The sequence below is a fragment of the Ranitomeya imitator genome, chromosome 2 (genome assembly GCF_032444005.1).
Source record: "Ranitomeya imitator isolate aRanImi1 chromosome 2, aRanImi1.pri, whole genome shotgun sequence".
Classification (NCBI taxonomy): domain Eukaryota; kingdom Metazoa; phylum Chordata; class Amphibia; order Anura; family Dendrobatidae; genus Ranitomeya; species Ranitomeya imitator.
This window is the reverse complement of record NC_091283.1, coordinates 148,222,654-148,245,845: the sequence shown is the minus strand read 5'-3', so window position 1 is coordinate 148,245,845 and position 23,192 is coordinate 148,222,654. Positions and strand designations below refer to the sequence as shown.

General features: G+C 43.7%; 1 protein-coding gene across 1 annotated transcript in view; it reads left to right on the top strand.

Annotated features, from left to right (window-relative positions):
- Window positions 1-737: 737 nt before the first annotated feature.
- CNTRL (centriolin) overlaps window positions 738-23,192 on the top strand; it is a 72,738-nt gene continuing 50,283 nt past the window's right edge. The window contains exons 1-2 of the mRNA XM_069747425.1: window positions 738-1,029; window positions 22,005-22,135. The gene's annotated coding sequence lies outside the window, so the exon portion shown is untranslated. The remainder of the gene's footprint in view (window positions 1,030-22,004; window positions 22,136-23,192) is intronic.

Below are 23,192 nucleotides of genomic sequence, written 5' to 3'. Positions count from 1 at the left end.
CAATAGTAAAAGGTTGGGTACACACAGGGTTAATAGCGGTGGTAACGGAGTGCGTTACCAGCGGCATAACGCGGTCCGTTACCGCCTGCATTAACCCTGTTTGAGCGGTGAGGAGTGTGCGTGCGCCGGGAACAGACTACGGGTAGTAAGGAATGGCCATTTTCTTCCGGACTGTGCCCGTCGCGGGTGTTTTGCCACGACCAATCAGCGACTTGGATTTCCAGGACAGACAGAGGCCGCGACCAATGAATATCCGTGACAGACAGAAAGACAGACGGAAGTGACCCTTAGACAATTATATAGTAGATACAAGGAATGAGGTCATTGAAAACCACAACTGGTCCCGGGGCCGCCACAAGTCCGGCAGTTGCAGAAGGGGAGTACTTAGCAAGGCGCGGAGATGGAGACTGCCCGGGCAATAAAGGGTGAGCTGCTGAGGTAAACTGAAAGCAGAGCGCTGATTGGGCGCAAACGGAAAGCAACGCTTGTCGGTTGCTATGGGAGACAGTTTACCTGATCTACTGGCGCAGAACAGCCAATCAGCGCTCAGTTCTCCTTTTGCCCACAGATCAGTGTACATGAAAGAGATTAAAGCGAAGTTGTGATTGGTTGCGCTGTATAACGCACCGGTGCGAGGCCTATGGAACGCGGTGCTGGCTGCTCCACTTAGTACCGGCCGGCACAAGATGAGCACACCCCCGACGCCTTTCTGCTGGCTGGCGGGCCCTCCCCGGATCAGGCGCGGCTTTGGCTGCCCCTGTCAGTTGACGCCTCCTGTAAGATGGCGGCGCACAGCTGCAGGTGACCGCCTGTTTTCTCCTAGATGACTGCACCATATAGCTGTACACGTCACAGCTCACCTCCGCCTCCATCTCCGGGGGATGCCGGTCCGACTGCAGCGCGGAGTATCACGGGAGGACCAGCCTGCGGCGGGAAAAGACGAAGAAGCCGCAGTGTTACCATGACAACGGCGACCCCGACAACAACAACAGCTGCAGCCAGAAGGAGAGGAGCTTCCGAGGAAAGGAGGTGAGGAGGCTAAGACGCAGAAGGCGACTGAGGAGACGAGCGGGGTGAGGAGGCACAGAAGCAGAAGGCGACTGAGGAGAGGAGCGGGGTGAGGAGACTCCGAGGAGAGGAGGCAAGTAAGCTAAGAAGCAGAAGGTGCCTGAAAAGAGGAGGGGGTGAGGAAGCAAAAAAGCAGAAGGGGTCTGAGGAGAGGAGCTGGGTGAAGTGGAAGGTGTCTGAGGAGAGGAGCAGGGTGAGGAGGCTAAGCAGCAGAAGACGTCGGAGGAGAGGAGACAGCACAGATTGGGGAGGAGCAGAGGCATGGAGATTCCCGAGCGCAGGCGCGGAGACTCCCGAGCGCAGGCGAGGAGCAGAGGCGCGGGGACTCCCGAGCGCAGGCGAGGAGCAGAGGCGCGGGGACTCCCGAGCGCAGGCGAGGAGCAGAGGCGCGGGGACTCCCGAGCGCAGGCGACTTCTAGTGAAGGAGAGAAGGTGAAGCGACCTCTTTGGAGAGGGGACATATCACCCTCACTTTGAACATATGGGAATAATTGTAACTGGGAAGTGAGAGAAAGCTCACACTTCAACTTCCATTAAAGTAGAGACCTCCTGCAGTGACCAGGTAATTCCAGCAATGATCTGCTGTGGGAACCAGCTACCAAGACTAGGATTCGTTAACGCAGAAGCAGAGAAGTACACTTCTGAGGGAAGGTTTTCCTCTGTTCAAAGGCCTTGTCTTGAGCCAGTAGTTGTGAATATTGGGGTTTCATCAATCCTCTGTTCAAAGGGCTTGTCTGAGCCAGTAGTTGTGAATATTGGGGTTTCATCAATCCTCTGTTCAAAGGGCTTGTCTTGAGCCAGTAGTTGTGAATATTGGGGTTTCATCAATCCTCTGTTCAAAGGGCTTGTCTAGGCCAGTAGTTGTGAATATTGGGGTTTATATCAATCCGATATTTATGGGAGATATAATTTCGGCGTTGTAGCGAAGGGATGAAACCTAACGTGTTCATTCACATCACCGTTAGGCCGGTTGAACACCTCCAACTTAATATCGGCTGATGGATGATGCTATTCATGCCATGTTTCATCGCTATAGAAATGGGAAACCTGCCAACAATATCTATGGCCTGGGATCTCCAGGGGGTAAGATATCCCCAATGTTGGGGATCTCATAACCTGCTCGAAGACCTAGCACATCACACAAACCCACATATGAGTTGACCAAGGGGGAATGCAGGTGTAACCTTGATCTAATTAAAAGCAGAATTTTGGTTTTAGTATTTTTTGTCAGTCCTGGAAGGTACAGTTTGCTGTGGGTCCTGTCCGTTTTTCTAAAGAGTACCTCTCTCAGCTAAGCTCTGAGCTATTACTGTGACATCAGGCTGTCATTTTCTCTTATTATCTGTTGGCTCCTCTCCTCCCCTTCTGGGTGTTTGTAAAATGATGAGGGGATGAAGTTTAGGATCACAGTGAGGGGCAATTTTGTTGGGGCTTTAAAAGTGATACTGACAAGCAGATTGTCACAGAGGACGGCCGGCAGCACCGATTCTGTTAGTTGGTTGTGCTCGTTGTATCATAAGCTGGGGTCAGATACGTGAAGTGTGTCATGTGCTGTGATTAGATACACTTAGGGTATATGCACACAATCAGGAATGGCTCAGTATTTGTTCAGGATTTGACGCAGGTGAAATCTGCATCTGAGGTCACTGGCAGGTCACCTGCGTTTTTGATGCGTTTTTTTGTCACTTGAAATAAAGCTACTAATTGAAAGTTGGCTTCTGGGGAAGAAAAGCATGTCAATTTATGTAGCCGAGACTCTCAGTCTCTGCTATGTAAATTACCCATACACTTTCATTAGATGTGGTAAAACTGCATTATCTTCTTAGTCACATGCGTATTAAGTGTGCACTGCAGTTCCCGTGATCAGCTCATCTCTAGTGTTGAGCATTCCGATACTGCAAATATCGGGTATCGGCCGATATTCGCTGTATCGGAGTTCCGATACTTTTACGATATTGAATACCGGAATCGGAAGTTCCCATAGTGCAATGATGCACTATAATGGAGTGTGGGCGGAGATTGCGTGTCTGTGTGTGCGGGCCTGCCGGGGGTCTGTGCGGGCCTCTCGGGGGTTGTGTGTGTGCAGGCATCGTCTGATGGGACTAAAAGTCCCATCGGGCTATGCCTGCTACAGTGACAGTGATTGACAAATTAGCCACTGATGGGACAGTAGTAGTCCCATCATCCGGCTAATGTGTTGAATGTAAAAAAAACCCCACAAACATACATACTATATACAACACGCTACATTCATACATCTGACATAGAGTATATACTCACCATCACTTGTCACTTTGTTCCCCGAAGCCAGTGTCATCTGTAAAAAATATGAAAATAACAAACAAACAATATACTCCCTGATCCGCAGAAATCCACGAGTGTCCCACGACGATCTCCTGTGGAGAACGGCAGCATCAGCTGATGTGACCGCTCTCTAGAGGCTACAGGAATACAATGACAGGAGGAAGGTATCCTTCTGCACTGTATTCCGCCGCCGCTGTAAAAAAAATAGTCCCTAGTCTCACTTTTGGCACTGCTGTTTGAGAAATTGCCCATGCAGCAAATGCCATACAGTGAGACTCTGAACTACAGTAACCTCTCAGTGATGCACTGCAGGAGCCATTGTCTCCTGTCAGTGTGTCACTGGAGGCCCTATAGAGCAGTGACATCACCCGATGTCACTGTTCTATAGGGGAGATCGTCGTGGGACACTCGTTGTTTTTTTTTTTTTTTTTTTGATTCAAATAAATTTTTATTAAGAATAACAAGATAAATGACATGTTACATTCTTATTTTCAATACAAAGCTTTTTTCCCCCCCTTCAAACATTCCCCTTCAATCCCACCACCCTCCAACCCCACCCAACAAAGCAGCTCACCTTGGTTAGCACTTCCATCATTAGACCAATATACTATCTAATCCCTCGGCCAATAATATAAGCCACATTTAACATTACCATTAATTAGGAACCTTAATTAACTCTCCCTCTATACTACCCCTATCCCATAGCAATCCACGGAGACCACATTTTATTGAACATTTCGATTTTCCCTCTTTTTTTTATAAAACCCCTTTTCCAGTGTCAGGCCCTGCTTCACATACTGGAGGAACTCTCCTCTTGACGGCGGTTCTTCCCTAATCCAATTTCGAGCTATTACCTTCCTAGCCATGTATAACAATCTGGCAATAGCTATCTTTAGGTTGTTATCCACTCCAATCTCATCCACACATCCCAACAAGCACACTATAGGATGGGGACACTTGTTATTAATTGGACTACGGCGGACAGATAGTATACGGTTTATTATTTTACGTTTTTTGCAGGCGCTGAAGTATGGTTAAATGAAGAATATTAAAATACTTTTTTCTGGCTGTGTCTTTATTTATTTTTTTAACTCTTTCACTACACTAGGATTAATAATGGATAGACGTCTTATTGACGCCTCTCCATTATTAACCCGGCTTAATGTCACCTTACAATAGCAAAGTGACATTAACCCCTTATTACCCCATATCCCACCGCTACACAGGAGTGGTAAGAGAGGGGCTAAGTGCCGGAATTGGCGCAGTTTTTCAACGCATCCGCTGCCCATTCTGAAGTCCGGGGAGGAGGGAGCGGAGTTTCGGCCGCACATGCGCGGTAGAAAATGGCAGACGCGACGGACAAAAATTCACTTGAACGTTTTTTCGTGCCGACGGTCCGCCAAAACACAACTGATCTGTTGCACGACGGATCCGTCGCTAACAAGTCTATGGGTAAAAAACGCATCCTGTGAGCACATTTGCAGGATCTGTTTTTTTCCCAAAACGACGGATTGCGATGGATTGCTAAAGACGCAAGTGTGAAAGTAGCCTTAGAAACATCAGCCTTTCTATTATATATCTATGGATATATCTAATAGAGAAAAAAACCAACCAGCACGCCTAATGTGAACACGTGCAAGCTGCATCATATAGATAAAGAAAAACAGCAGCACATGTACATGAATCTAGGCCATGTGAAAACAGACAAATATTCAATATGAATTATACTTCTCAAAAAAAAATTTTAAAAATTTTTTTCTCATAAAACTTAGTTATAGATGAAATGAAGATTCTTAGCGCATAAATTGGCCAATTCATGTGTGCCCATCAACCACGGCAAGGTGATCTCCCTCTGATGGGTCCTACACTACCATACATGCCACTTTTGGGCCACCAGCCTACAACTCTGGACAAAACATGTCACTTCAGGCTCAACCTACAATTTATGGGCAGGTAGAGTAGATTACCACCACCTGCAAGGTCAATGGGAGGAGTGCACGATCAGTGGGGATGCAGCCGCATCCGTACATCAAATAGAGAAAAAAAATCTAAGTCTATGGGTAAAAAACGCATCCTGCGAGCACATTTGCAGGATCTGTTTTTTTCCCAAAATGACGAATTGCTAAAAACGCAAGTGTGAAAGTAGCCTTAGAAACATCGGCCTTTCTATTATATATCTATGGATATATCTATCCATAGATATATCTATAGATTCATAGATGTATCTATCCATATATCTGGCAGCTTTCATACATCAGGTTTTTGCCGTCAGGCACAATCCGGCGAGTTTTGAAAAAAACGGATCTATTTTTTCCGCCGGATCCGTTTTTTTTCTCAAAGAGTTGTATTAGCGCCGGATTGCGCCTGATGGCCACACGTTTCATCTGTTTTTTTGCCGGATCCGACAAAAAAGCTGTTTCCACCGGACGGAAAACACATACAGAGGAACGTTTTTTCTGTCTGGTGAGAAAACACACAACGATAGATCCAGTGAAAAACGTATGAAACTGAGATGTGAAATGATGAATCCGGCCTCCGAATCCATTTTTTCATGCATGTTTCCATTCAAATCATGCACATTTTCCGTTTATTTATTTATTTCCAAAAACTGCATCATAACTGCACCAAAAACTGCTTCAAAACTGCACCAGTTTTTGATGCAGTTTTTGGTGCGTTTTTTGCACGGTGGTCAGTGACATTGCGGCAGCTCGGGTGGTCGGTGACGTGGCGGCAGAATGGTTATTGCAGGCTGTAGGCTTTCCAGGTAGAATAGGGGGAGAGAGGTGCATGGATTCAGAGGTGCAGTGGGTATTCCAGGTTAGCAGACAGTTCAAACGTACCTGTGAATGGAAGCAGATGGGTCAGGGCATGACAGCATGAAGGAGAATATGCCATGGGTTATCTTTGTGTCATATTTCTGACGATACACTTAAAGATGTCACTTGAAATGATGTCACATCTGACTAAAGTCAAATCTGACCGACACCATTCAACTTATACCATTCAAGATAGCTCAACCACACCGAAAGAGGCAGTGAGGTGATCAGAGGTAGAAGGTAGGCAACTTCCATAGAGTACCAACACTCGAGAATTTCTCCATCAAAGAGGAGTTTACCAGTCTGGGACTTTTTAAAGAGCTTTCTGAGACCTAACCACTAAGAACCTAAGCACCATTAGCATGATGAGGCACCTGTCATCTACGCACCCAATGCCTGGGTCTATGATTGGTACAAACGGGTGACACCACTGCCTCTTCTCCTGTATTAGGTGCTTCCCAATCCCCTGTTTGACATTGGTGTGGAAGCCTCTTGCCCTGCACCTGTCCTTGCACATTATGATGCACCATCATTAGGCAATTCCAAATCGTCCCAGCACAGCATTCAGCCAGATTTGCCAGAGCCTCAGATCCAGGTACTCTGTGTCAGTGCCCATTTCCCCAAGTCTGCTACAGCTGCTGCCACTCTGGCACTGCTGCAGCAGCGCAAACAAGTGCCATCTCACAGACTGGTATATGACGTGACGTGCTGAAACGCCACTGCACATACGGGTAACGATTTGTGAGAAGCAGAGGCCAGTTTTGCAATACCAGCTCCAACACGCCCTTTGGTGCTGTGCCTAATGCGTGTGCATGGATGTTTGACATTTGTGCGGTTCTCTAAGACTGAGGAGTCCACAAAGATGGTGAGTGGCGATAACGTCACAGTTCGTGCAACGATCCCACTTCTGTGCCTACTTAAGCAGTCACTGAAAATTAAACATGAAGTTATGCATGCAGACCAGGTGGCGATGGAGGAAGATATGAGACAGGGAGATACTACCCAGCCTAGCCTCATTTCATCTGTTCAGTGTGCATTGGATAACAATGAAGAGGAGGAACAGGATCTAGTTACTAGCACAACATAAGCTAGTACCCACACAAGCCTGTCCTGTCTCCTATGTGGATAGGCTGACGAGTTGGAGATGGAGAGTGGTCATCATGGTAGAGACAAGGAAGTGTTGGCTGTAGTGAGCTTGGCACATATGGCCAATTTTATGTAGCGCTCCCTTTCCTGTGACCCTCGCGTTATATATACCTTGGCCAAAAAAAGAGTACTGGTTGTTCTCCCTGATAGACCCACGCTACAAGGGGAACTTTGCATCTTTCCTTCCTGTGGCGGAAAGGTTTTCTAAAATTCTGCTATACCAGAAGGCCATTGTGGAAAATATGCTGAAAAAATTACCATCAAACCACGCTAGCAGCAGAGGGTAAGCGTCCTTGCCCAACCAAGGAAGAGAGGCTCCGGAGATACACAGCAGAGGCAGAGGTACATTGTCAAATGCATGGCCCAATTTCATTACAACATCCTAGCATCCAGGGCCTGATAACCGGTTATTTTTGACGAGGGAAGCATTTTTAAAGATGGTCAAGCAATACCTGGCTGACTAAACCAGTGTAATCCCTAATTCCTCTGTGACCTTCAACTACTATTGGGTCTCAAAGCTGGACACCTGGCATGAGCTGTCACTCTATACTTTGGAGGTATTGTGCAGCCCTGCCGTTTGCATCTTGTCTGAGAGGGTTTTTAGTGCTGTCAGAGGGCATTGACTGTTAAAAATATACTAGATTGTGGCCCGATTCTAACGCATCGGGTATTCTAGAATATGCATGTCCCCGTAGTATATGGACAATGATGATTCCAGAATTCGCGGCAGACTGTGCCCGTCGCTGATTGGTCGAGGCAACCTTTATGACATCATCGTCGCCATGGCAACCATTATGACATCTACGTCGATACTGTGCCCGTCGCTGATTGGTCGAGGCGAATTCGCAGCAGAATGTGCCCTTCGCTGATTGGTCGAGGCAACCTTTATGACATCATCGTCGCCATGCTGTGCCCGTCGCTGATTGGTCGAGGCCTTGCGACCAATTAGAGACGTGGGATTTCCAGGACAGACAGACGGAAAAACCCTTAGACAATTTTATATATATATATATATATATATATATATATATATATATATATATATATATATATATATATATATATATATATATATATATATATATATATATATATATATATATAGTGACTTTTGAATTTGTATTTTTCTGATTGGTCAACAAAACACAGATTTTTGTTTGTATAAGCCTGTAATATTGACTTGTAAGTTAACATTTGATGTTATAATGTAATATACTGTGCTGTTATACTGGATGACCAGAGACGCAGGATAAATGAATAATGATCTTTGCTGATAAGATGATTACACATTGTCCAGGCCAGCTAGCTTGTTCACTTGCAAAACAGATGAGGAAAAACTATGCAAATAGATTAAATAATCAAATAATGCAAGTAGACCTCATTATCATTTTTCCCTTTTACCTCTGGATGCTGGCTTGAAGGACAGTTGTAAACTATAAAAAGAGAATTTATGTGCCTCTGTAACATATACAGATATACATTCAATGAACCTTGAGACTCTCTACAGGAGAGCATGGCTCCATCACGAGGGACACAATTTGTCGTTCTACAGGATGCCAGTTCAGGGGTCCATGGCCCCGGCTGAAAAAATACATGTAGTGTAGCTTACAAGTTATTTGTCAAACTTAACCTGACAAGTGCCGTGCCCCTATCAAAGGGTATCAAAAAGTGTGTGCTCTGTCGCCCCCTTTCCAAACACACTCCCCTCCCCATCAGACTATCTGTTGTGCTGTTCCCTGCATTTTATATGTGTTTGATATCTTGTATCTCTCCCTATATTTTCTGAGTTTGATATTCCCATTATTTATTTGTCATTCTTATTTGATAGCATGATTCTCATTGCTTGGGCCTGTATTCACTATGTATGCAGTATTTTATAGGAGTTTGATATACCCATCAGATCGTTTATTTGTCATTCTTAGATCATTTGTCATTCTTATTTGATAGTGTGTTTATTGGGCATATTATTTATAGGGCCCATAAATCTTTTATTCAGCTCTTACAAATCACCTTCCCAAGTATAAATTGTGTGTTTTGTAGGTTTGTAAAAAAAAAAAGACACAATATTGTAAATATTGCCGTGACGTGGCAGTGGGCTTCAGAGTCTGATCGGAATGTTAAGCGAAGAACCTCATGTTCACTTATATAAATCTTTGCCTGGTGGCTTTAGATCAACGTGTGATTGTTGGAGGTGCTGCCCATTCTCTTTTTTTTTACAATATTGTAAATTGTTTAAAAGATTTTATTGTCCTGAAAATAATTGCCTCTCAGAATGATTGTCACAGATTTTATGTAATCAAGAAAGTTATGTGGTCTGTAGGGAGCACTAAGACACAGTGGATGAGGATAAATTTAAAATTAGAAAAGTCCAGGTGACCCATGGTGCCTGCTGGGGCCAGTGTGCAGAGATAGTCCAGCGTGACCGCTGTGCGCGCTCTGCCACACGTGACCGCAGGTCCTGAGGGTAACGTAAGGAAGAGTCCTGGCAAGAATGAATTAAGAAATAGTCCTGTGGGTCGCAGCTCTAGACATGCGCCCTCAGAGAGGTATAGAGAATAAAAACAAAAGTGATCCATAGATATATATACTAGAAAGGCTGATGTTTCTAAGGCTACTTCACACTTGCGTTTTTAGCAATCCGTCGTTCTGGGAAAAAACGGATCCTGTAAATGTGCCCGCAGGATGCGTTTTTTTACCCATAGACTTCTTGGCAACAGATGGCTACACGTTGCGTCCGTCGTGCAACGGATCCGTCGTGTTTTGGCGGACTGTCGGCACAAAAACGTTTTTTTTTTTTTTGTCTGTCGCGTCCGCCATTTTCTACAGTGCATGCGTGGCCGAAACTCCGCCCCCTCCTCCACGGACTTCAGAATGGGCAGCGGATGCGTTGAAAAACTACATCCGCTGTCCACGTCGTGCACAAATTTCACAATGTACGTCGGCCCGACGCATAGCGACGGACCCGTACCAACGCAAGTGTGAAAGAGGCCTTAATGAGCGTTTAATTTAAAAAAAAAAAACGGAAAAAAAGGGCGTGGGCTCCCGCGCAATTTTCTGCGCCAGAGGGTGAAAGCTGACGGCCAGGGGCCAATATTTGTAGCCTGCTATGAATATCAGCCCGCAGCTGTCTGCGTAGCCTTTACTGGCTATTAAATTAGAGGGACCCCCCAAAAAAAGTGATGTGGGATCCCCCTATATTATATAGCCAGAAAGGCTATGCAAACAGCTGCGGGCTGATATTCATAGCCTAGAGAGGGGCCATGGATATTGTTCCCCCTCCCCCAAAGGCTACAAATACCAGTCCGCAGCCGCCCCAGAAATGGCGCATCTGTAAGATGCGCCAATTGCGGCACTTAGCCCCTCTCTTCCCACTCCTGAGTAGCGGTGGGATATGGGGTAATAAGGGGTTAATGTCACCTTGCTATTGTAAGGTGACATTAAGCGGGGTTAAAAATAGAGAGGCGTCAATAAGACGCCTATCCATTATTAATCCTAGTGTAGTGAAAGAGTTAAAAAAAATAAAAATAAAGACACAGCCAGAAAAAAAGTATTTTAATATTCTTCATTTAACCATAGTTACCATACTTCAGCGCCTGCAAAAAACTAAAAATAAACCATATACTACCTGTCCGCCGAGTGTCCCACGATGATCTCCTCTATAGAACAGTGACATCGGGTGTGATGTCACTGCTCTATAGGACCTACAGTGACACACTGACAGGAGACAATGGCTCCTGCAAGCATCACTGAGGCCGGCGTCACACTAGGCGTAAGTAAATATGGCCCGTTTTTGACTGCCGTAATATGCAGTAATTGTACCCAAAACACTGTTCCGTATTCAATGAGAGGATGCGAATTATTTATTTTTATTTATTTTTTTTTTGTCACAGGCTTGCAAAATAGACATATCATGGATCCATCTGCTCAAGTATTCTTAAAAAAAATAAAAATAAAATAATAAATAAATATATATATATACCATATATATATATATATATATCTCTTTGATGACTGCTTTGCACACTTTTGGAATTCTCTTGATGAGCTTCAAGAGGTAGTCACCGGAAATGGTCTTCCAACAATCTTGAAGGAGATCCCAGAGATGCTTAGCACTTGTTGGCCCTTTTGCCTTCACTCTGCGTCCAGCTCACCCCAAACCATCTCGATTGGGTTCAGGTCTGGCGTAGCACCCCATCACTCTCCTTCTTGGTCAAATAGCCCTTACACAGCCTGGAGGTGTGTTTGGGGTCATTGTCCTGTTGAAAAATAAATGATGGTCCAACTAAACGCAAAGTGGATGGAATAGCATGCCACTGCAAGATGCTGTGGTAACCATGCTGGTTCAGTATGCCTTCAATTTTGAATAAATCCCCAACAGTGTCACCAGCAAAGCACCCCCACACCATCACACCTCCTCCTCCATGCTTCATTGTGGGAACCAGGCATGTAGAGTCCATCCGTTCACCTCTGCGTCGCACAAAGACACGGTGGTTGGAACCAAAGATCTCAAATATGGACTCATCAGACCAAAGCACAGATTTCCACTAGTCTAATGTCCATTCCATGTGCTCTTTAGCCCAAACAAGTCTCTTCTGCTTGTTGCCTGTCCTTAGCAGTGGTTTCCTAGCAGCTATTTTACCATGAAGGCCTGCTGCACAAAGTCTCCTCTTAACAGTTGTTTTAGAGATGTCAGCTGCTAGAACTCTGTGTGGCATTGACCTGGTCTCCAATCTGAGCTGCTGTTAACCTTCGATTTCTAAGGCTGGTGACTCAGATAAACTTATCCTCAGAAGCAGAGGTGACTCTTGGTCTTCCTTTCCTGGGGTGGTCCTCATGTGAGACAGTTTCTTTGTAGCGCTTGATGGTTTTTGCAACTGCACTTGGGGACACTTTCAAAGTTTTCCCAATTTTTTGGACTGACTGACCTTCATTTCTTAAAGTAATGATGGCCACTCGTTTTTCTTTACTTTGCTGCTTTTTTCTTGCCATAACACAAATTCTAACAGTCTATTCAGTAGGACTATCAGCTGTGTATCCACCAGACTTCTGCACAACACAACTGATGGTCCCAACCCCATTTATAAGGCAAGAAATCCCACTTATTAAACCTGATAGGGCACACCTGTGAAGTGAAAACCATTCCCGGTGACTACCTGTTGAAGCTCATCAAGAGAATGCCAAGAATGTGCAAAGCAGTCAAAGCGAAAGGTGGCTACTTTGAAGAACCTAGAATATAAGACATAATTTCAGTTGTTTCACACTTTTTTGTTAAGTATATAATTCCACATGTGTTAATTCATAGTTTTGATGCCTGCAGTGTGAATTTACAATTTTCATAGTCATGAAAATACAGAAAAATCTTTAAATGAGGTGTGTCCAAACTTTTGGTCTGTACTGTATGTGTGTATATATATATATATATATATATATATATATATATATATATATATATATATATATATATATATATATATATATATATATATATATACACACACACATTTATTCTACCTATTGTCAGTGTGATTTTACTGTACACCGTGCTGAATTGCCGGCTTTTCTATAGAACACCGCTGCGTATTTCTCACAAGTCACACGCATGGTCCGTGTGTAATAGACTTTCATTGGTGTATTTTTTGCGCAATACGCTGACAAACGCAGCATGCTGCAATTTTCTACGCCCGTAACATACCGTATATTACGGATGCGTAATATACGGCAGATAGGAGCTGCCCCATAGAGAATCATTGGGCCATGTGCAATGCGTATTTTCTGGACGTATTTTATGCGCTCATACGTCCGTAAAACTCGCTAGTGTGAAGCCGGCCTGATGGTTACTATAGTTCAGAGTCTCACTTTATGGCATTTTGCTGCGTGGGAAATTTCTCACACAGCAATGCAAAAAGTGAGACTAGGGACTATTTTTTTTTTTTTTTACAGCGGTGGAGAAATACCGTGCGGAAGGATACCTTTCTCCTGTCATTGTATTCCTGGAGCCCCTAGTGAGCGGTCACATCAGCTGATGCTGCCGTTCTCCACGGGAGATCGTCGTGGGACACTCGTGGATTTCTGCGGATCAGGGAGTATATTGCTTGTTTTTTTTCATATTTTTTACAGATGACACTGGCTTCGGGGAACAAAGTGACAAGTGATGGTAAGTATGTACTCTGTTATATGTACTGATTGTCTATATGTATTGTATGTAGTATCTATGTAGTATGCAGTATGTATGTATGTATGTAGTATGTTGTATATAGTATGTATGTTTGTGTGTTTTTTTTTTTGTTTTTTTTTTTTGTTTTGTTTTTTTTACATTCAACACATTACCCGGATGATGGGACTACTACTGTCCCATCGTTGGCTAATGTGTCAATCACTCATTGTAGCAGGCATAGCCCGATGGGACTTGTAGTCCCATCGGACGATGCCTGCACGCCTGCGCGCGCGCACGCACGCACGCACGCACGCACGCACGCACGCACGCACGCACACACACACACACACACCCCCGAGAGGCCCGCACAGACCCCGCCCACACACACAGACACGCGGTCACCGCCCACATTATTCCCCCCTCCGGAACTGAATGTGCAAAGGAAAGAAAGGGCTTTTTTTTTCATTCCGATATTTGTGTCCCATTGACTTGCATTGGTTTCCTGTATCGGCAATACCCGATATTTTTTGGGTATCGGTCCGATCCATTCTGATATTTCCCGATATCGGAAGGTATCGCTGAACACTACCCATCTCATGTCGAGAACTGCAGTGTACGTGTACTTCTGGCTGAAGCAAGGTACACCATTATTCAAATTAGTACACATGCGTAGTAAGCTGCGTTCCCGCACTAAATACGCATGTGACTAAGAAGATAATGCGGTTTTACCGCAAATAATGAAAGTATATGGATAATTTTCGCAGTGGAGACTGAGCGTTTCCGCTACATAAATTAACATGCTACGGTCTGGAGAGACGCACCGCATGTCCGTCTCTGCAGGGAAGCCGGAGGTGTGCATGCACGCATAGTGGAGATGGGATTTCTTGAGATCCTGTCCACTATGCTGTAACATTTGTGCGCTGCAGATGTACACAGCATCCAACCTGCAGCGTTTACTGACCGTGGGAACATATCCTTAGTAACACGCTGGGATTAGATACATGCCTCAGTATAGTGTATCACATGATGGGATTAGATATCCAATATGTAATGTGTAACCTTGTCCACTTGTATGGGAGCAGTGGTGAAATGTGTAATCCCGCTCGTCTAGTCTATTACTACTCTCATAGAAGTGGACAGAGCAGGGTCACACACTACACTACTACTCCCATTGAAGTGGATGAAGCGGGGTCACACATTTCTAGGGGAGCAGTAGTGTAATGCGTAACCCAGCTCCATCCACTTGTGTTTGAGCATTGGTGTAATGTTTGACCCTGCTCCATTACTTCTCCCATAGAAGTGGACAGAGCAGGGTCACACATTACACTACTACTCCCTTAGAAATGTCACCCTGCTTCGTCCACTGCTATGGGAACAGTGATGTATTATGATGGGTATTACCATGATGGGCATTAGATACACGGCTCTGGGTGGTATCACCTGAGATGTACATAGATATCATGTGGCTCCCCCCCTCAAAAAAAAAAAATCAGCAGGGTCACGGAAGAGCATCTATCATAACTTTGCTATGTTTTAATGCAATATTGTGGCATCCAAAAAAACGTAATTCTGGCATTTTGACTTTTTTTTTTTTTTTCTCGCCACGCAGTTTAGCAATCGGGATAATCCTTTTTTTTTTTTTTTTTTTTTTTTAATTGGGTGATTCTGAACACGGCGATACCAAATATGTGTATGTTAGTTTTTTTTTTTTTTGTTTTTTTTTGTTTTGTTTTATTTTGAATGAGGCGATTGGGGGTGATTTAAATATATATTTTTTTAAAACATATTTTTTTTTTACTTTTGGCATGCTTTAATAGTCTCCATGGGAGACTAGAAGCTGCCATAGCCCGATTGGCTCTGCAGCATAGAGGCGATGATCAGGCACTGACAACCATAGAGGTATCCTGGAGGCCTGGTTGTCAGAAGCCGGAAGCGCATGTTAAATGCCACTGTCAGTTTGACAGCTACATTTAACTAGTTAATAGCTGCAGTTATTGCGGGCACATCAGTTGTTCAAAACAGCTGACATGTCCCGGGAAAGATATGGGCTCAGCGCCAGAGCCCGCATGAAAGGGAGGGAAGCGACCTCTGCAGTACTAGTACGGCGGAGGTTGTATAGATGTTAAAGATAGCTGTCTTAGGCTGGGTTCACATTGCGTTAGTGGGTGTCCGCTGACTGAATCCGTTACATGGCGCAATTAACACTATGTAACGGATCCGTTAGCATACCCATTGACCGCAATGTATCTAACGCATCGCTAACGTATGCCATTTTTGGCATGTGTTAGCGATGTCCCGTTATTTTCTGACGGACCTCGAACGCTGCTTGCAGTATTCGAGGTCTGTTTTTCGCTAGCGCAGATCGGGCATCTGCGCTAGCGGGATCACTAAACACAATCCCTTTTTGTACATTGCGTTAGCGCATTCCGTTAGCGTATGCGCTAAACGGATTGCACTAACGCAATGTGAACCTAGCCTTACATAGTCACCTTTATGAAAGACTCCTGTCCACAGACTCAATTAATCAGTGAGACTCTAACCTCTGTATCCTGGGAAAGACCAAAGAGCTTTATCAGGATGTCAGGGACAAGATCATAGACCTGCACAAAGCTGGAACTGTTGGTGCAATAGTAAGAAAAAGGAAGAAATACAAAATGACTGTCAATCGACATCAATCTGGGGCACCATGCAAAATCTCACCTTGTGGGGTATCCTTGATCATGTAGAAGGTAAGAGATCTGCCTAAAACTACACAGGGAGGGGGGGGGGGGAGGTTCTTGATAGCTGGGACCACAGTCTCAAAGAAAACCACTGGTAACAAATTACGCTGTAAAGGTTTAAAATCCTGCAGCGCCGGCAAAGTCCCCCTGCTCAAGAAGGCACATGTGCAGGCCCGTCTGAAGTTTGCCAATGAACACCTGGATGATTCTGTGAGTGATTGGGAGAAGGTGCTGTGGTCAGATGAGACAAAAATTGAGCTCTTTGGCATTAACTCAACTTGCCGTGTTTGGAGGAAGAGAAATGCTGCCTATGACCCAGAGAACACTGTCCCCACTGTCAAGCATGGAGGTGGAAACATTATGTTTTGGGGTTTTTTCTCTGCTAAGGGCACAGGACTAATTCACCGCATCAATGGGAGAATGGATGGAGCCATGTGTCATAAAATCCTGAATGACAACCTCCTTCCTTCCACCAGGACACTAAAAATGGGTCATGGCTGGGTCTTCCAGCAAGACAATGACCCAAAACATACTGCCAAGGCAACAAAGGAGTGGCTCAAAAAGAAGCACATTTAGGTCATGGAGTGGCCTAGCCAGTATCCAGACCTTAATCCCATAGAAAACTTATGGAGTGAGTTGAAGCTCCGAGTTGCCAAGCGACAGCCTCAAAATCTTAATGATTTAGAGATGATCTGCAAAGAGGAGTGGACCAAAATTCCTCCTGACATGTGCGCAAACCTCATCATCAACTACAAAAAACGTCTGACTTCTGTTCTTGCCAACAAGGGTTTTGCCACCAAGTATTAAGTCTTGTTTGCCAGAGGGATCAAATACTTATTTCTCACTGCATAATGCAAATAAGTGTGTAATTTATACAATGTGATTTTATGGATTTTATTTTTGATATTCTATATCTCCATGTTAAAATTAACCTACCGTTAAAATTATAGACTATTCATGTCTTTGTCAGTGGGCAAACTTACAAAATCAGCAAGGGATCAAATACTTATTTCCACCACTGTAGACTCCTTCAAGCCATGTGCACACGTTCAGTATTTTTCGCGTTTTTTTTCGCTATAAAAACGTGATAAAAGCGGCAAAAAAATGCGAAAAAAAAACTTACATATGCCTCCTATTATTTACAGTGTATTCCGTATTTCTTGTGCAAATGTTGCATTTTTTTCCGCGAAAAAATTGCATTGCGGAAAAAAAAGCAACATGTTCATTAAATTTGCGGAATTGCGGGGATTCCGCACACCTAGGAATGCATTGATCTGCTTACTTTCCGCATGGGGCTGTGCACACCATGCGGGAAGTAAGCAGATGATGTGCGGTTGGTACCCAGGGTGGAGGAGAGGAGACTCTCCTCCACGGACTGGGCACCATATAATTGGTAAAAAAAAAAAAACGATTAAAATAAAAGATCGTGATATACTCACCCTCTGATGGCCCCGGAGTCTTCCCGCCTCTCAGCGGTGCACGCTGCCGCTTCCGTTCCTATAGATGCTCTGTGTGAAGGACCTGCGATGACGTCGCAGTCTTGTGATTGGTCGCGTGACCGCGACGTCATCGAAGGTCCTGCACACACACACCATCTATAGGAACGGACGGCGCTGAGGAGATCGGCTGTTTGCAGGTGAGTATAACCATTTTTTATATATTTTTTTTAAACATTCTATCTTTTACTATTGATGCTGCATAGGCAGCATCTATAGTAAAAAGTTGGTCACATTTGTCAAACACTATGTTGGACAAGTGTGACCAACCTGTCAGTCAGTTTTCCAAGCGATGCTACAGATCGCTTGGAAAACTTTAGCATTCTGCAAGCTAATTTCGCTTGCAAAATGCTAAAAAAAAACCGCGAAAAAAAACGGGAAAAAAACGCAAAAAAATGCGGATTTCTTGCAGAAAATTTCCGGTTTTCTTCAGGAAATTTGTGCAAGAAATCCTGACGTGTGCACATACCCTCAGACATTTGTTAGGATCTACGATGGTGGATTTTAACAGGAGACAAGCATCCATCAGTGCCCAGGAGAGGGAGGCCATACAACCTTTAAAATCCAACAAAGAAATCCTCATTTAACCTGTTGATAAGGGTGGTGCAGTAGTCATGATGAACACATCAGACTATATTAATGAAGCAAACAGACAACTGATGGGGACATGCTACTACGAAAAATTGGGGGAACGACGCCTGTGAAATGCTCGCCTGCTCCCAGCGCTCCTGACGCGGTCCCTGCATGTCCCACGGTCTTCGGGTGCCTGCAGCTTCATCGCCTGTTCAGCGGTCATTGGTACCGCTCATTAAAGTTATGAATATGGACTCCACTCCCATAGGGGTAATGAGCGGTGCCATGTGACCGCTCACTACAGGAAGAAGCTGCCGCTCCCGAAGACCATGGGACATGCAGGGACCGCGTCGGGAGCGCCGGGAGCAGGTATGTCATAAGCACCTCTCCGCGTTCTACCGCCGCCTCGTCTTCCCGTCCTCTTGCTGTGACTGTTCAGGTCAGAGGGCGCGATGACGTACTAGTGTGCTCGCGGCCCTCTGCCTGAACAGTCAGTGCAAAGAGACGGGACGCTGAGGAGCAGCGACGAGAGGTGAGTATGTTTTTTTTTTTTTTTTTTTTTTTGTGCAGCAGCATTACATGTGGCACAATGCATGGCAAGAACTGCATGGAGCATCTATGGGGCATTTATGGGGCCATAACTACATGGAGCATTATATGGGGCATCTATGGGGCCATAACTGCATGGAGCATTATATGGGGCCATAACTGCATGAAGCATTATATGGAGCATTATATGGGGCCATAACTGCATGGAGCGTTATATGGGGCATCTATGGGGCCATAACTGCATGGACCATTATATGAGGCATCTATGGGGCCATAACTGCATGGAGCATTATATGGGGCCATAAAGAACTGCATGGAGCATTATTTGGGGCATCTATGGGGCCATAACTGCATGGAGCATTATATGGGGCATCTATGGGGCCATAACTGCATGGAGCATTATGTGGGGCATCTATGGGGCCATAAAGAACTGCATGGAGCATTATATGGGGCATCTATGGGGCCATAAAGAACTGAATGTAGCATTATATGGGGCCATAAAGAACTGCATGGAGCATTATATGGGGCATATTTTGTATGGAGCATTTTATGGGGCCATAAAGAATTGTATGGAGTATTATATGGGGCCTATTTTGTATGGATCATCTTATGGGGCCATAATGAACTGTATGGAGCATTATATGGGGCTCTTCATTCAATATGGATTTTCAAAAACCCTTAACCTACTGATGTCTCAATTAATTTTACTTTTATTGGTATCTATTTTTATGTTTAACATTTACCCGTAGCTGCTGCATTTCCCACCCTAGGCTTATACTCGAGTCAATTAGTTTTCCCAGTTTTTTGTTGCAAAATTAGGGGGTCGGCTTATACTCGGGTCGGCTTATACTCGAGTATATACATATATACATATATATATCTACAAGAGTCTGGTACAGCGATGGGAAGTTAAATGCCTCCACAGTACGCAAATCTTTTCATGGCAAAGTTTGAAAATGACTTCTTGTACTATCTGGCCTACTACCGTGACATTGATGATATTTTAATCATCTGGACAGAGTCTGAGCAACATTTAAAGACGTTCCATAAACATTTCAATCAATTTCATCCCACTATCAACTTAACACTCAACTACTCCTGTACTGAAATTAAACCTTTTGGACACATCATTAAGCTACAGAATAATTTAATAAAGACGTCCCTGTATCGGAAACCAATTGGTCTTCCAACATACCTTCAGTGGGACAGTTTTAATCCAAAATGCGTGAAAAAAACTATCCGCAACCAAGCCAACAGATACAGTCAGATATGTTCCAACCCTATGGATAGAGATGAACACCTTGGTCACATCAAACACCTTTTTGTATCAGGGCTACCATCCAAGAACAATTGAAAACTAGATTACAAGAGCCACCAGAATATCAAGGCATCATCTCCTATATTACAAAACTAAAGAAAACCACCGAGTGCCTCTAGTGGTCACCTACAATCCAAATCTGGAGGTGCTAAGGGGAACTGCACGGAAATTACAACCTTTACTACAAGATGTCCCTATTACAATCCATATTTCCAGACCACCCACTTCTGTGTTTTAGGCAGCCCCTAAATCTAAGAAGCATCATTGTCCAGAAGCTCCCGGTCCTCTCCAACAGCTACAGGAACCTTTCCCTGCAAATAGAAAAAAATGTAAAATCTGTCCATTTATAATGACCATAGACAAGATAAAGATCTCAAACTCTCGTCAGGACTACAAGATCCCAGGTACTTTCAGCTGCATCACATCAAAAGTGATAAAGGGGATGGGAGAACTACAATACCTAGATAGATTAGCGAAATTAGGATTATTTAGTCTAGAAAAAAGACAACTGAGGGGCGATCTAATAACCATGTATAAGTATATAAGGGGACAATACAAAAATCTCGCTGAGGATTTGTTTATACCAAGGAAGGTGACGGGCACAAGGGGGCATTCTTTGCGTCTGGAGGAGAGAAGGTTTTTCCACCAACATAGAAGAGGATTCTTTACTGTTAGGGCGGTGAGAATCTGGAATTGCTTGCCTGAGGAGGTGGTGATGGCGAACTCAGTCGAGGGGTTCAAGAGAGGCCTGGATGTCTTCCTGGAGCAGAACAATATTGTATCATACAATTATTAGGTTCTGTAAAAGGACGTAAATCTGGGTATTTATTATGATGGAATATAGGCTGAACTGGATGGACAAATGTCTTTTTTCGGCCTTACTAACTATGTTACTATGTATGTTACTATGTTACTTAATTATATGTGTCAAATGTCCAGCTGGGGGTCTGTATGAGGGGGGAGACAGGTTGAAAATTTAGAACAAGGATGAATTCTCATCACTGCACAATAAAAATAAAAAAATAAATAGGAAAAATAGATCTTCCTATGGCCAAACATTTTTGTATCCCTGATCACCGCACCATGGACATGAAATTACTGGTATTAAATGGGGTCTAAGGGGCAATGTTTCTCCTTATGGAGAGTGACATAACAGCTCTGGCTTGTCAAGGTAGGGAGGCTTATTCGCCGTGCAATGGAAATATAATATGCAAATTGCCTCTTCAGAGAAGAAGAGGACTTTAACTCTATAGCGCCACCTGTTGGAAGTAGCGATCCTACAAGTCACAATCAACCCTTTAACAAGTTGTGCAATATGACTTAGGATAAAAGCCAAATCAGTATCTCAATTCGCAGACACGGTGTTTTGGGCTGTTGGCCCTCGTCAGTGCGAAGCATGAGAACTAATTTGGCTAGATGAGAACCTCTCACCTAGCCAAATTAGTTCTCATGCTTCGCACTGACGAGGGCCAACAGCCTAAAACACTGTGTCTGCGAATTGAGATACTGATTTGGCTTTTATTCTAAGTCATATTGCACGATTGCTTCTCTGAAGAGGCAATTTGCATGGTATTAAATGGTAACTTAAGTGTGTACTCAATTTTTTTCTGACAACCTTTAGCACTCAGTGGAGGAATGAATATGTCACATGGATTTTTGTTTCTATATCAACTAAGGAATGTACTCCTCAGACCATTTGGGGGCATCACAACCTGACCAGACCTCAATCATAGGACAATAAAACTTTCACACTCCTTATCTATGAACTGTTCCAATATTTACAGCCACAACTGTTTTTATCCCTGTCCCATACTGATAGATCTGTCACTTGTCTTATCCATATGCAAATTGTCTCTTCAGTGAGAACTAGGACTCTAGTGCCACCTATTGGAAGCAGCAATCCTAAAAGTCAATGTCGACTCTGGTCCTTCATTCTGAGCTTCCGAAACGCGCAACGGGTGTGCCATACACGGCGACTCTGATACAACCAGGTATTCTATTGTTTTTTGCTTATGCATCCGGCTTAATACTCCTTCTTCATTGACCATTTTATACTGTAATTCTTCCCATATACAGCTTTATTTCCTTAAAAAAAAATTATATACAGTGTGTGTGTGTGTATATATATATATATATATACACACACACACACACACACACACACACACACACACACACACACACACACACACACACACACAATGTGTGTCTCTACAGCACGTGTTCTATCAGTTCTTTGCACATATTTATATAGTCATTCCGTGACCAGACAATATTCTCCTTCATTCCTCCCCCATTTTGTTATATACATAGTGTTGCTTTCTTTATAATAAATTCTTCATGATTTATGATTGCACTTGGTTTTAAATAATATATCACAGTTGTTTTCTGTTGTCAATTCGCACATGTACTTTGTGTGACATATATTTTTTGTATAATTTTTTATATTTTGTAATAATTTTTTTGCTGTGTTTATATACTCAAACTTCTTTTTACCATTAACAAATTATAATAATATATTCTTTTTCTGTCACACTGACAGTACAAGATTGGTCCTCCTCTCCTTTTTTCCCCTTTTTGTCTCTTATCACTATGTGCAATATATCTATTTTTTTTGTAGATATTACCTGGGGTATTTGGTTTTAATATTGACTTTTTTTTATCATTTTTTTTATAATTATTGTAATCTATATTATTATCAATTGTTTTTTGTTTTGTTTTTTGTCCGTGTCAGCACCTTGTCTTATTTGTAGTGCTACATTTTCTACCCTCGCTAGTAAAAGGTATTTTAGCCGTAATTTCTTGTCTTACTACTTCTTGAGCCTTGCTCGGTGTTCTCCTCTTTTTTTGTTTTTTACTTCCTGGTTACTATAATGCCGTGGTCTGCAACATGTGTATATGATGGAGGGGGAGGCCTCATCTGCCAGCAGCATCTAGAGAAGAGGAAGGAAGCGGCTCTACAGCATTTTCTCGCCTCCGCTCCCTCCTCCCTCTACTGCTGCTGTGTAGATTGTAAGCTCCTGCGATCAGGCGTCTTGTATCTGCCAC